A 13549-nucleotide genomic window follows, 5' to 3' on the forward strand; every position below is an offset into this window, starting at 1 on the left:
GTGTTTGTCGCTCCTGCGTACATACAGTAAGGTAACGGTGTAACATACGTCAACCCTAACCAGATTAGAGCTACTAGTTCCATTTAGTGAAATATGTTTACAGAGTTAATCAAGAAACCTTATTTTTTACAATGATTAATGGAGACGTAGGTATTTAGTATTATTTATTTGACATTTACTTAATTGCTTCCGATTAACTTCCGATTCGTTTAAATATTGTACTACTAAATGTGAAATTTTAAACCAAAATAACCTCAAAATACTAGAATAAAAAAAAACAACGGGTTGCACTCCGGGAGTGCCGGCAGAATTGAAAACCAATGACTAGTGCAAAATGTCTGCAGCACTATGTATTATTGAGTTTAACGCCATCTAGCGTTATTTCGTCGCATTACTTGAAACCCCTAAGCACATCACTGTTAGTACTCGAGTTATATTAATACCAGTTAGAGGGAAACTCACTAGATGGCATTTAAATGAATAAAGAAAAACTCAATGACATTGTAAGTTTTTCGATCAGGTCACGTGTCCATCTTACATCTTACGAATCTTACGTCTTACGCTCTCGCGAGTTTAACATTTTTTTTCCCATCACAAAAAGTGTACAGCGCCGCTAAAGAAGTGTTCACTTCAAAAATACTTCTACCAACACCTAGCAGTCAACCTTTTTACCGCAAAAGTTTTTACAATCTGAAAACACCCACCAATGTCCCACCTGCCCTTTACAATCACAACGGCAAATATTCTATATTTATGCAATTTGCTTGGCGTGGGCAGTTTATCAACCGGTTCAATTCGGCCCCGAATAAATCATTGCCATCGCCGTGTTTGCGCTCTTAATTAACGTTTCCTGAACATTTTAAAAATATTATTTACTTAGCAAAGGGCTTTGACATCTGGCATCTCTTTTCATTCAGAAGTCTCAAACAATATCATTGCATTTAAGTTAGATATGTAATATCTGGGAGACCGAGCTTTACTCGGAAAACATATAAAAAGTAAAAAATGCGCGTTTTCCCAGAGATAAGACCTAGCTAGATCGATTTTTCGCCCCCGAAAACCCCCATATAGCAAATTTCATCGAAATCCTTAGAGCCGTTTCCGAGCTCCCCGAAATATATATATAAATAAATAAGCAAGAATTGCTAGTTTAAAGGTATTAGATTAGATAGATAGATAGATAGATAGATAGATAGATAGATAGATAGATAAGGTCAACCGAGGTAAATGCGTCACTTGAGGTAAATGCGTCTTTTAAACACTTCTTCTGAACGGAACATTTTAGAACTATTGCAACCCTCTCTGTTTGAAGTGTGGTCACTGAACTTTTAATCCAGATGGCTATAATAGTTATAATATGTTGCGCTTCGAAGATATCTTCAAATGACGCATTTACCTCGGGTGACCTTAAGCTAAATATTTTAAGTAATTAACTCAAATATGAAAGATCAAGTTGTAGGAAGAAACAGTTGCTGAGCAAGCATGGGAAACAATATTAAAGAAACTGTATCACCAAAAGCAAAATGCGATGAGGCAAGGTGCGAGGCGACTATATCAAGCATCAGGCTTGCCATTGCCATGTTCGAATTAAAATAATATTTAGAATATAATGGTTTAGTTTTTGATTCGTTCTTACCCTTAATAAAAGTTAATGCATCTATTTTGTTAACTAATCTAAAGAAGTAAATTTCAAAAAAAATATTAAGAATAAAACTTATCGATTTGTAATTCAAACGAATTCAGAGCGTACAATCAAATGTTAATAAAATAACGTTTTCATTATTAACGGTGGATCGTTTTTCTCGCGGACCTCTCCGAGGGTCTCCATAAATTAGAACGTGTGAAAAGCTCTCGCCCTTATAAAAATAATACGGGGCCTTACAACACGGAGCTACGAATGCTGTGATTTACTGTTTGCCAGACAAAATTCAGAAACATGTATTTTTTTCATTATTTTTAGTATTGGCTTGCTTAAGCTTGCTTTGACTGTCGTATAGTGGACTTTGTTACACGCGCTACTCATTATTTCTTATTAGTATAATAAATCAATATCTGGGAGACCGAGCAAAGCTCGGAAAACATATAAAAACTCAGAAATGCGCGTTTTTCTAGAAATAAGACCTAGCTGGATCGATTTTTCGCCCCCGAAAACCCCCATATAGCAAATTTCATCGAAATCGTTACAGCAGTTTCGGAGATCCCCGAAATATATATATAAATAAATAAATATACAAGAATTGCTCGTTTAAAGGTATAAGATAGCTCACCGATATTATCGAAGTCGGTATCGTCTTGGGTCGTCCCATTCGTTTTTCGTCAAGTTCTTAAATTAGTCCTATTCTGCTTTCGTCACCTATTCTACATTCGCCACAATCGTCGGTGGCTTTCAATGTAGAATGCGTGACGAAAGCAGAATAGGACTAATTTAAGAACTTGACGAAAAACGATTGGGACGACCCAAGACGATACCTCGAAATCAATAACATGAAATGAAATTCAAAGTCTTGTTACCTAACTAACGGGACCTACATATACATAATTACCTCCTTATTACGTGGACAGCATTTCCACCAGTGTTTTCCCCGATGCAAATAAACTGAAAGCATGGGGACAGCTGCATGATTTGCGAGTCTATTTGCCGTTAATAGATAAATAGCAAGCGACATGCGACTCTGTGATAGACTCCCGCGTTTGTCAACCGTAGTAATTCCTGTTAGCTATTCGGTCTGTGGACTAAATTCAGTACGGGCGAGAGTTCAGCCACACACACGAATGTTAATTCTTATTTTATTTAACTCAGTATGCTAAAAGCTTCCCAGCAGTTCCATAAAACTGTAATTATTCATGAAGAATAGTGAGATAATATATTTAAGATAGCTTCTTTGTAGAGTCACAAGAGCGTGTCAGATTTTTATTTTGGCGCCCTACGTAGAACATATTACTGCAGGTAACGTGACTGTACAGCGAAAGCTTATCTCGCTTGAACCTGTACGGATATGATGGTCGTTCTTGTCTACGTGACAGCGTGATAAAACGGTGTCCGTCACTTTCTTTCCCACGGTGTTAAACAGTGACAGTTATTTTATCACGTGGATAAAGATGGATAAAGCTATCCATAATAGGCTGGCTGGAACAGAGACGAAATCCAAATAATGTTTTAAATTTCGATACGGACAAAGTGTACACATTACTAATGTGTACATATTTTTGGCACTTATCACCTTAACACTGATTTAGACTTTCACCATTTTTACACATTATTAAATTGTACAACGGGACTTAATCGCGTATCTAAGTTTTAAGATTTACCTCCGACGTTTCGAAGACGGCGTTGTCCCCGTGGCCTCGGAGAAGACTGGCTTATGTTGACATCAGCATCTTCTAACCGCGCGAGTTTTTCAAACTACCCGCACTTGGTTTTGTTTATCAGCTTGAACGTTTTGCGCACTAGGGATGTCACTCTGTCGACACACAACACAAGCACAACAGCAACACTAACGATATTCGATTTATCAATTGTCGATATTTGATTTTGAGTAAATGTAAGCGTAAACGAATATCGATTTATTGAATGAAAAAACCGGTTAATAATCGTTTATGACCTGTAATTTCATACAAATAAAAACCCTAGTAGGTAGGTACAAATGATCATTTGTTATTAGGCATTCCTACCGAAGCAAAACAAAGTTAAAATCGACTAAACGTTTTGGGCACTTCTTACCAGGGATCGGAACCGGTTTTTTGCAAAAACTTAGAAATAACCATATTTTTCGAATTATTTTATACTTGACATGTAGGACTCAGTTGTATTTTTAGGTTACGATTTCGTCTTATTAGATTGCTCAATTAGAAATGAAGTAATTAGCAAAGAACGAAAAAATACCGTTTCCGTTCCCATACAAAAAATACCGGTATCCGATCCCTTACCTCTTCTTCTTACCTCTAGGCCCTTCTGTATAGCGGGTTGTTTTCACAAATAAATAATGGAAGGAACAGCTTATCCCACTCGCAGTTATCCCAAAACACGTATTGTTTAACCAGCAACTACGTGATGTGCCCGGAACCGAAGAATTAAGCTTGCTACCGCATTTTGAATCTTAACTAAGTTAGTGTAGGGTCCGTCCGCTTTCAGATGACGGGAGGTAAAAGGTTTTGTTTGAGGACGGGAAGCTAAGTATTATGTTGACAATTGACCGCGAATATGTTTGTAATCCGTTATAAGCAAGTGTTGAAATACGTTTCCTTGTTTTTTGAGCCGAAGACTACACGTAAATATGACGTCGAGTTTGAAATCATGAAATGTAAGGGTGTATTAAGCATTTGACCAAATGAACATTTGTCATGTTCATTTGGTCAAATGCTTGCCTTTTTCCAATAAAATAAAATTAAAAAAAATTGTATTGGAAATGGGGCGCTTGGCACTGAAAGTGAAAACTGCAACATCTTTATCACATGATGCAAATCTCGCTTAAGTAAAATATCACTACCTACTATTTTTATCATTTAGACTCAATTTAATAAAATTAGAAACAATCTTTTCATTAATTTTTAATCTCAACAATTACATAAAATTTAAATTAATTTTGTATTAAGCAGAAACGTCTGCGAACGATGCTATTAAGCTTCGAAATAAATTAAAAGTGGAAAAATTCACTGTCTTGGGTGGGACTTGAACCGATATGGTGGAAATATTCGCTGAATTGGGTACGGTCTTGGTACCTCAGATGGCAGAGCACTGTAGGTACCTAGGTACTAGTGATCCAATGGTCGTGGGTTCAAGTCCCACCCAAGACAGTGAATTTTTCCACTTTTAATTTACATAAAATTTATTTATTGAGATGAATAGACCTGTAGATAATTGCTAAAAATAGTCACATTTGTCCTTGTATCCCTCGGCCGATACCGAGTCCGTCTGCGGTGGGCGCCAATTAATGATTGGTTAGGGTTGCTCGGTACAGTCGGCGGCAGAGGTTACGAAGCGAGGTGTGAGATGACCTGCTTGTGCTCTTATTCATTTGACTATAAAGTTGTGTTTAGATCGTTCGTATAGAACAAGCTTTGACTGTTTAGGAAGTTCTGTTACCGACTGTATTGTGTATACCTACTAAGGCGAAGGCACATATACATTTGCCCCTAAAGGTACCTATACAAACAGAGTATCATGTCTCATGTGTCCTATGATAAAATGGAAACATTGAATCTCGTATCAATAATTAATTACTTTGAAATATTCTATATACTTTAAATATATCTATCTAATCTAATACCTTTAAACGAGCAATTCTTGTTTGTTTATTTATTTATTTATTTATATATATATTTCGGCGATCTCGGAAACGGCTCTAACGATTTCGATGAAATTTGTTATATGGGGGTTTTCGGGGGCAAAAAATCGATCTAGCTAGGTCTTATCTCTGGGAAAACGCTAATTTTTGAGTTTTTATATGTTTACCGAGCAAAGCTCGGTCTCCCAGATATTATATACCTATAAAAGCAAATGGGTGGAAAATCAATTATACAACTCAAGCCAATTTTGTTGTTAGCGAGTTTTTTTTTTACTTCAATATCTCACTTTTCTCCTCACCTGTTAATTACATACCCAAACGGACGGACTAAATTAAGCGGAAATAGAATAAAGTGTATTTTTAAGAGACACCATCGAGCCACATCGCATTTCATCAATCAATACTCACCCTTAATGTTAAGGAACAAGGGTTTAATATGGCGTTGTTTAATTAAGTCTTGGGAAGTAAAAGTTTCCGGTGTTTGCGAAGTCGTTGTTTCTACAAGTCACCGTGGAGCGCTCGGCAAACACGCCGGCCACAATACCCTTCAGACGTCATTCTAGATTATTTTTTATAGATTGTGATATTGATTGCTATCTTCGTAATTAAGCATCGTAAACAAGCATATTGCGCACGTTTAGGATTGATACAAAATTGTTTTTTTAAGGGGATTGCCATTCCGTGTATGAAAGCCAGGCCACATTTGAACATTTAAACTTTTGGACGCCAATGACCGATATATACGCACCGCAGGTCCAACGCCAAAGACCTATTAATCGGTCATAGACCACAGAGCAACATAGACCTAGGTGCATATGCATAAAGTTCAATTTCAGTTTTGACACTTCGGTGACGTGGCGTCTGAAAGACAGCTTTTGTGTTTGACACGGCGTCGAAAAGGTTAATCCGATTAAGATTAATTTCATGATTTTGAGCTAAGGTTAGGGTTTCCCACACGAAATATATTTATGTACAAAACCTCATTTTAATTATTTTTCAGCTCTACCACAGCACAACAGCCACTGGATACAGTTTAGTGGACACTCATTCCATTTCCTTACTGGTGTGTTCCAGTCGCTGTTAGGGCTGTTATGCTTGGATTACTTTGTAGACAAAGTTTCATTAATACCTACACTTCACAAATAAAATTAAATTCTTCTATTAATTAATTAGTAGCAATTTAGTAGCAACCTTCGACAGTTCACTGGTGGAGGAACATGTCACGAGTTATTATTAGAACAAGTCGAAGTTAGCTTCTATTCCAAGCAAAATTACTTACATTCGCAGAGACGTAAGTGTGACAATATTTCGATGAAGTTAAGTCTTTCAAAACTAGCCTCGTAAAGCAAATATCCCTCAGGACATTTTTGTTGTCCTTTCCTCGCCAGTTGCCGCTTTTCAGGTGTAATTCAAAGCTTATTGGGCTAATATAACGGACTTTTCTAAACTAAAAATGCTGCTGTGTAAATATAAGTATTTACTCCGGTAATATGATTAAAATATGTTTTTCCTATGGACATGTTCTACTCGAACGTCTTGGTTACACTAGGTAAGCATATAAAAATTCACTATACAATAATTAATGCATAAACTGTGGGCGGTGCAACAAGAACTTATAAATAAAGGAAACAAGATTTATTTGCATATTATAACTAATACATGAATAAAATGTTATGAACATTTTAAAACGGACATGAAAAAGCAATATGAAAACGAGCACTTGACAAATGCAATTTTTATAAGCCGCTTATGGTAATCATGTTACAACAAGCAAGAATAATTGGGTGTCATTCTGAATCCCTAACAACGTTTGTCCTAAAGTCACTTGCCCTAACTGGTTTGTCCTAATGGGCACATGCCATAACGATCAATTGCCATAACGATTATTTTCCATAATGTAAGGTTCTGAAAAATGGTTAGGTTTTAGAACTTGCTGCCACAAAAGTGGGTTAGGTTAGGATTCAACTGCGACCCTCGCAAAAAAGAAAATATGCATAATAACATTAGGATAAGTAATCAATATTAGGATAACCAAAATTAGGGTTTTTAGTGTTAGGACAACTGATCATTTATGACAAAGAATATTAGGGAATGCATCGATAAGAGAAAAGACTTTAGGGAAATCCCTATCTAAATAGATATTATAGATCCGAATAATTAAATTGTTTGGGGTGAAGAATTAGAATTTGTTACTGTAGTTCCTTCTATAATTTCCAATGGTTAGAACTTGTGAGGGGTGTTGATGAAATTATCTATCCTGCACAAATATTTGACACCCCATCGCTGGCCAATTATTTTAGCAGTCGCTAACTGAGTTACTGAATTACTTGGTTCAAATGATATAAATCACCATAATAAGAAAAATGTGTGATAAACTTATAAATCAATAAACGGAAAAAGGTCCACACTGTTGAGTTTTGTTTTTAGACAATTTTCAGCAATCTTCATCAAAAATAAGTTGTTTCTTGTTTAGACACTGGGGTGCCTGAAAAAGCGGGTTTTTTTTAAAGGTAGGTAATGTATCTTCCCAACCTTATAACCGACGACACCTACATCTACACACACAATAGCAATAGTCCAAAACTTTCTTACGCGCCGGTCAGAACGCCTCACTGGTCTCTATCGCATTTGTCAGGCAATCCCTTCCTTCCCGACCTTTATTAACGTACTCACGAACTATTGTTTGACGCATTTGTTGCATATTTGTTATAATTTACACGGAGGGTCACGGACTGGATTGTTGTACAACTTCGGGACGTGGCCCAGAGTTTAAATTAACAACTTCCACTCCGCGGCATGCCGCTGACGTGTTCCTTTCAATTTGTTATTTTAATAATCTTTTGTTTTTGCTCTTATTCTGAATATTCTTCAAAATTATCCGTAATTTTTAAATGAACGAAGACGCTAATTAAACTTGTTCTGGATACACGTAGATCCTGATTAGATATTTAACTTTTTCGCCGCCACGTCAATGAAGTAATAAAGTGTTATCAGCGCCATGTCAAAAATTGCTCGTATACAGACCTGACCAAAACTACGACTTGATATCAAGTCGTGGCGTGTGAGGCACGAAATGTTCGGACTTCATATCAAGTCAATGGCGGCGAAAGGGTTAAGTGCTGCCCAGTACCTAGTTTAACTTCATGTAGTATGTTACGTCTGAATTTCTACTATGCTAACAAAGGTTGACCGGTAGAAAATGCAGTAAGACGTTAAATTGTGCAATAAAGTTTAAATACATGGGTAAATAAATATTTATATTTTTGAACCATGATCGAAGCTAGTCCTAAGATGCCATTCCTGAGCCGAGTGAGAGATTCAAAGGCACAATAACGTTCATATTTATGAAACAACATACGTTAATTGTTATTAATATTTAGAATATACCTAAGAAAAAAAAAACAAATAACATTTTAATATACTATTTTGCAATAATAACATATATTTGCTCGTAATTTTGAACATTTCTAAAACAAGCCAAATAAATACACAGAACACCTACTCGATGGTACTGTAAACTCGACTAATGAACTATAACATTGCATTTTCCATATTAAAGGATTTATTATTATGTACTCGTTCAACACGTTAGCATACGTCAACGTTCGCACTCACTGGGAATAAATTAATTACAGATTCAGTGAATGCGAAAGCAAATATGACGGGATGGATTGCGGCCAATAATGTAAATGAAACGCAATTAAACTGCTTCCAGTTGTATATAATACAAACTACGTAAACCACTATAAATGGGCGGCTTATAATAGTCTCGTATTTGTCACTTATCACGGTGGATAGACATTCTCGGACTAAGTCATGGACAACACTAGGGTTTGAGGTCCGGATATCCGGATATCCGAAATATCCGGATATCCGTCAAATCTAAGATCCGGATCCAACGTCTCAAGGATCCGGATATTTCGGATCTCACGGATCCGTTAAATATTGCATTGGTCGCGTTATTGGTACGCGATAACGTCATAAAATAAATACAAATATTGCTTAAACTAAACAGTAGTAACAGTAACAGTATTAAAACGAGCTACCTGCATGCCTCCTGACTGGAATAAGTGTAAATATTTGTATGTTTTAAAGTAATTGTTATCAGGTTTTCGCTCAGTCGCCTTTGGGTCGTCTACCTGGAACATCATTAGTGCTTGTGCGTGTTGTTATCAGTGACTTTTTTGTGTTATCGTGTCGGTTCCCAGTCTTCTGTTAACATAAATAACATGTGCTTGATGTGCTGCTGAGTAACTAATATTGATATTTTTTTCTCGTTATTAAGAAGCTGTAGCCCAAATTTCTTAATTTCCCAAAACTTTTGTAGTAATTTTACATTATTTTGCAGTAATTAACTGTATTTATATATACCTATAATGGAAGATTGTTGTAATGGGGACTGAATAAATGACTTAGATACTTTTTCTAAGCCATTTTTCTCAGTAGAACGACTGAAGGTATAGCTATTTTACCAAGGTAAAGGAAGTACGTTTTCCCACACCGCACCGGTATAAAATAATAAAAGTACATAAGTGTAACTTTTTCTCCATTTTCTATTTTGTGAGCTTATAATGGCAAATTTAAGAAAAAACGCCGAAGTTAAAGCGGTGTTTTTAGGCACCTTTAGAATTAATGGAAAAATATCTGTAATTCAAACACAATTTATATTGTAAATGAATGAATAAATAATAATAAATAATTCTTCTGAGCAGATATATAGAAATAAATTTGCTTTAATTACTTCATTTTTGGCGTTTTCGGTTACAAATCGACTACGGCCTCCTAAAAAAAATGCATAATATTATTAATAGGAATACCTAATTAAGACTACACTGAATACCTCATTATACATATTTATATCGTTTTGAGATAATAATAATAATAATTAATAATTGTAATTAAGTAAAATATGAACATTTTACATTTTACTAGCTGTTCTTTGTATGTAAGTTGTAAATTTCGTCACCTTTCTTGATACAGATCCGTATTATCCGAATTATCCGGATCCGTCAAATTTTAATATCCGAAATATCCGGATCCGAAAAATTGGCGGATCTTGCAAACCCTAGACAACACACAGTAGAGACACAGGCACACTGAAGTAAGGTTCCTTATTAGTATTATACCTACTTTTAATTTAATGTAACCGAGGAAATGTGTCTTATTACACGACTCCTCCAAATTTACCTCAATTTTTGAGTCAGAAATTTGATTTATCCAGAACCACGGTCGATTACCAGTTGGAAAGTTTTCCAATTTTGAGTTCCGATATCACTGACTTAAATAAGGAAATTGTGATATTTACTTAACCTTTATTTTACATGCCTGAGTTGATTTATTTTCTTATAAATTAAATTTTTCTAGGTGCACGAGTAATCCAAAAATAAATGTACGTTACTTATTTTTATAATTTTGTTTTTATAATTACTTGTAGACGACCGACTAATTTTTTAGAGATGTGGACACTTGTTGAATTTTAAACAATTTTCCATTTAAATGGAGAGTAAATGAGCGAAAAACGTTATATTACTTACTCTACGTATCAAATTTATACCTTATATGCGCTGCCTACGCTTGTCTACCGACCAAGACTAGGGTTTCCAAACGTTAGAAATTTAGCAAACATTTGATAGTCTTAAATCTGGTCTCGATCTGTTTAAGACTTCAGAAAACAGCTGGCAATTGGGAAGTGTTTTTGTTCTTTTATCTGGTATTATGATGACAAGGCCCCGTAGCCAACATGCCAATCGCTAACGCTACGTAGCGAACGAAACACAACTGTCACTGTCACACTAATATGGAAGAGTGATAGAGAGACACAAAGCGATTCGATGGCGAAGCGCAAGCGAGTGTCAACTTGGCTAGGCCGCCAGGAATTCGACTAAAGCAATAGACAAAGATCCTTTTCGCAACACGTATACGCCGGCATCGGTGGTACAATCGTGTTAAAAAGAGCATTATTTACAATACCTACCAAAATAATTGCCATATAGCATTTAGTACTACGGTCCCTATATGACCCAAAAAAGTTAGCACGTTTAAAATTGTTTGGGACTTTTGGCATACTTAATTGACTACTCGTGACTCGATTTCTATATCAAGCGTGATATGGAGTCGCGCCAGTCGCTGTAAGAAGGACTAGATGTGCTGATGCCAATATTTGCAAAAATGACAGATTTTTCAAAGGACACTCAGGTATTTCTATCTCCAACTGGTAACCCTAGGCCGAGCCTCCGACTTGATCTTATTATAATCTAAATACCTAACGGGGGCACGGCCCCAGGCCACGCTCCGAGCGTAAGAGGTTTGTCCAAAATGCAAATACTCAGAGACTGCGGGACAATAGCTGCCGGCTGCTATTCAAGCGATCCAATCACTAAATTCTGGTTGCAAATTTAATGCATGAATTTCATATTTACGTATAAATAACCAGAAATAAGTGAGTATGTTAATAATATGTTCGCCTCCTTCTAGAAAAATATGCTATTTTAGCAAGATTTTAAGTTGTGTTAGAATGTTTTAATAAAAAACGGAAGATTTTCTATTGGTACAATGAAAACAGTATTCTAAAATGACTTGCCGTTTTTATACAACCTGATACTTTTCAACCAATTGTTTCCATCCGTAAATCTTTCAATGACCTGCCAATAGTCAACAAACATTTAATTTGCGTACCCCAAGTACATTTGACTGAGAAGTGACCAAAATTTCGCTTGCTTAATGTCATAAAGGTGCAAAACGTAAATCACTACTTTTGAATTTGAATCATAAGTCAACGCAAATAGAATAGAAAATAACAATAGATCAACTAGTAAATCGACCTGTGTATTATTAGCAGTGCGCTTTGTTTTTTGCACGACGTGTTTGCTTCAATACAACCTCTCCAACTTTCAGTCAACTTTTTGTAAAAACAAATGAAATAGTCCACGCCATTGTACGCGCGTGTTCTACAGGTCTCTTGTTTTATAGGTCATCTCATTATGTGACCTAAGTATGCGGTACATTAAATGCCATGAGTGAGGTATAGTGTTAATTATTCCTATTTTATAAAACATTATTACGTACATGACAATAGTTGAGATTTACACCGGCACGAGTAACGTAAATATAAAATTATTTGCGTTCGTAATCCGTAACGATTGTCAAGCGGTTCTTTAGTAACGCCGTGTTATGCTGTAATTCATTTCGTCAGCAATTTACTCGGCTTTGTAAGTAACACTAGATATTGAGCTAAATCAGTAGGTACGGACCGGATTAATTCAAAGAAAGTAAACTATTTCCATTAGTTATATTTAAGAGTGGCGAACATGTGTGCAAAAGAGGTACTTTTCTTGCCTTGGATATAATAGCGTCGATTTGCTTGGAGATTATCTTTACGTAAGAATAGGAAACAAGCCGGACCATATAACGCGTCGCGCGTTTAGTGCGTCCGCTAGCCGGCGCGGTTGCACGGAGTAACACACGGTTGAGCGGATTAACGAAAAATAGTATGAGTAAAGGGCCCATTTAGACGATACGAGAACTCGCATGCGAGTTTCATTACATTGCGGGTTTTGTTCGGTCGGTTGAATTGGACGTAAACAACAGTCCGCAATTTAACTAAAATCGCATGCGAGTTTGCGCGCCGTCTATATCAGCCCTAACGCTAACTGGCGCGGACGCATGCGATTTTACCAACGATGGCAACAGCGTGCGTGCACCCGCTCCGTGCACCCGAGGCAGCTAGTGGACGCCCTTTTAACATTGACAAGTGCGATCGTTGCTACCATCTTGTTGCGGATTAAATAATAAATAAAATAGGTACCTAACTAAAGATGTTTTTAAAACACGTAGCTGACTTTCTAACTTTCATCTGCGTAGTTATACCTATAGTTTCCACGTTTAAATTTGAAAGCGCTACAGTCTAACACCTTTATCCCTAACTGGTTCAAGATGTGTTACTGTAAATCTATGTTTACTATGTCCATACAGAACGTGTATCAGTTTTAATTAATGCGATTCGCAGAGTTGTCTCGTATGTTGCTATAAATTGTGTTATAAACGTTCGTAGTAGCGGTATATCAACACGCTCAGGGCGCCTACGCGTGCTACGTTTCTACGGCGCTACGAATGTTAGGGGGATTACATACTGGAGTATTCTCGCATTGTTATGCGAATGGGTATTCGATATGTTATATCGTTTGATCCCGATTCATTTTAATCAATACTGATATTGTAATTTTTTTAAGTCGCTTACAAAAGGTACATATTTTTAGAATTGTCAT

This window comes from Cydia amplana, chromosome 6 (assembly GCF_948474715.1).
Source record: "Cydia amplana chromosome 6, ilCydAmpl1.1, whole genome shotgun sequence".
NCBI lineage: Eukaryota > Metazoa > Arthropoda > Insecta > Lepidoptera > Tortricidae > Cydia > Cydia amplana.